The following is a 2597-nucleotide window of genomic DNA, read 5'->3' on the forward strand; positions in this document are numbered from 1 at the left end:
CTGGCTGGAAAGCGTTTTACATCAAATGACGAAGCTATTGCAGCCACGGATGGATATTTTGCAGACCTTCCGGAATCACACTTTAATAATGGTATTGAATTATTGGAAAAACGTTGGAATAAATGTATTGAAGTTTCAGAAGATTATATTGAAAAATAAAACATATTTCACGGCAAAAAATATTTTCTTTCATTGTTAGGCCGAGAACTTTTCAGACTGCCTACGTAATTTGCCGCGATGTGAATGATTCCGCCTCATCGGCGAATGTACCGGACGAAAAGATCGAGTTGTGTTAAAGGAAGCGAGTCGAACACTTATTTTACCCGGCCTCGTTTTGCCGGCATTCCCGACGAGGTCGATATTGCGATCGGCAAAACGCACGTGTTGTTATACAACACACGCCGTCCTTGAAACGCATAATACGCCTCCGCATCTCACGCCTCACGTTCCACCTTCGCGGATCGGCTTTCTTTATTACGTGGCGGCGTGTACCATACCATCGCCGTTGCACCGGAAATAGCGACGGTTAACGTTGCAGAAAGACGAGATCGACGCCCATCGTCGATTATTTATGACCGCGCTTCTCCTCCCTCTCTCTCTCTCTCTCTCTCTCTCTCTCTCTCTCTCTCTCTCTATCTTCCTCTTTCTCATCTCTCTCTTTCCCTTGCTCTGGAGGACATAAAAAATAAACGATTAAAAATATCGCGTTGTTTTTTCGGTCCGTTTGTCTTCGATACGAGCAACGTGTACTGATCTTAATTCAACCCAATCTCATCCGCCCTTTTCTACTCCTTCTCCTCGCGCAGAACTCGGGAAAGTCGATTAATCTCGACTAACTCAATTTCCTCCTCCGACGGAGGATTAAACTCGCAGATAAAATTATCATTTGCGAAGGGAGACAGAGGGAATATCGCGAAGCTTGAATTATTTAATCCAGATTATCTACGTGGAGAGATCAACCTTCGAGTCGAAGTTACATAGAGAGTACCGTCGTAACATCGCATAAAGGTGCACGGTAATTCACGAAGGTACTCGAACGCGAACGCAGAGCGCGATAGCGCGATACGTGTGTGTGTGTGTGTGTGTGTATGTCTGTGAATTTAACGGCCCATACTATGATAATTTCACCGCGGCGATTTTTTACCATGATAATTTCATACTGTCGATCGAGCGGAGATGCTCGGCGCCCCCGATCGGTCCCTCTCTGTCTCTCTCTCTCTCTCTCTCTCTCTCTCTCTCTCTCTCTCGCCCCGCGCCAAGCACAATACCGCGAGTAACGGCGCAGGTCCCGCTACGATTCCGCCCTGTAACGATCGCTACGTCGCGATCGCGCGTACCGAGCCCGCTCACTCTCCGAGGCGATTATCAACGCGACGCGCTGAGAAGGTGAACCTTAGCACCCCTAGCTTCCCCCCGGCCGCCGTCCCACCGCCGCGCGGACAAACGCGGTTCGCAACTCGCCGATCGACAACCGGCTGCCCGGATGTCGCGGTCGTCCAATGAAACGTCCAAAAAATACGACGATAGCGTCTCGTTACGCTAAAGTCGCCGTTATTGAGCCAGTCGGAGACCACCGAACGACCCGGCCGACAGTCAATTACCTTCGACGTCCTGCTAACCGCGACGACGCGGACGTGCCGCGCGGACTTCCCCTCCCCCGACGCGACGTCAGCCTTCATTCACGTCGTTCGCGCACCCTGCGGTTGCACCCCGTGTCGCGTCCCCGGTATTTATCGTTGCCCGTGACTCGACCTCTTGCATTTTCGCTCAAACTTCTTTCCTGAAGGACCGTTTAACGAACCGCTCGCAGAGCTGGTCCTCGACGATGCTGTCGCACAGGAGTTAAACGTCTCTAAACGCCAATAAGAGTTTTATCGCGAGCGCGACTCTGTTCGCTCGAAGGAGTAGGACGACGACGACGACGACGACGACGACTAGCTTCAGCTTTAGTACCGTCGCCATGTACGCGCGTAAATCCGTGAATCGCGCGCGCGCGTGTGCCCGCTACACGCTCGCTTCGTTCGTGCACGCGAGCCCCGCACGATCGGCATTTTTATACCGGACTTTTATGACCGAGCCTGATCGCCTAGATGGAATCGGATGTCCACCGTTGAACGGACACTCGCGCGATCGTATCGAGGATTTCCATCAAGCTCTCCCTCCCTCTCTCGTTCTTTCTCTTTCTCTCTCTCTCTCTCTTTCTCTCTCTCTCTCTCTCCCTCTCTCTCTCTCTCTCTCTCTCTCTCTCTCTCTCTCTCTCTCTCTCTCTCGTTCGTTGTGCCGCTGAATAAACCGGCACGGTCGCTATTCTCTCCCACTAGCGGAGATAAAAGATGAAAGAGAGAGAGAGAGAGAGAGAGAGAGAGAGAGAGAGAGAGAGAGATATCTCCGCTTCTACTGGGAGTAGAGAGTCGTCCATGTAGTCGAAAATGTAGGGTTTTGAGAGAACTTTATTTTGGTGCCGACCGAGACCTGTATCTCTAACGTTTAGGAGTATCGAAGATTAAATTTTTCCAACCTTTCTCCGTTGATATCTCCGCTTTTACTGGGAGTGAGAGTCGTCCATGTAGTCGAAAATGTAGGGTTTTGAGAGGACT

Source organism: Harpegnathos saltator, unplaced genomic scaffold (assembly GCF_003227715.2).
Source record: "Harpegnathos saltator strain DR-91 unplaced genomic scaffold, Hsal_v8.6 scaffold219, whole genome shotgun sequence".
In the NCBI taxonomy this organism is placed as follows: domain Eukaryota; kingdom Metazoa; phylum Arthropoda; class Insecta; order Hymenoptera; family Formicidae; genus Harpegnathos; species Harpegnathos saltator.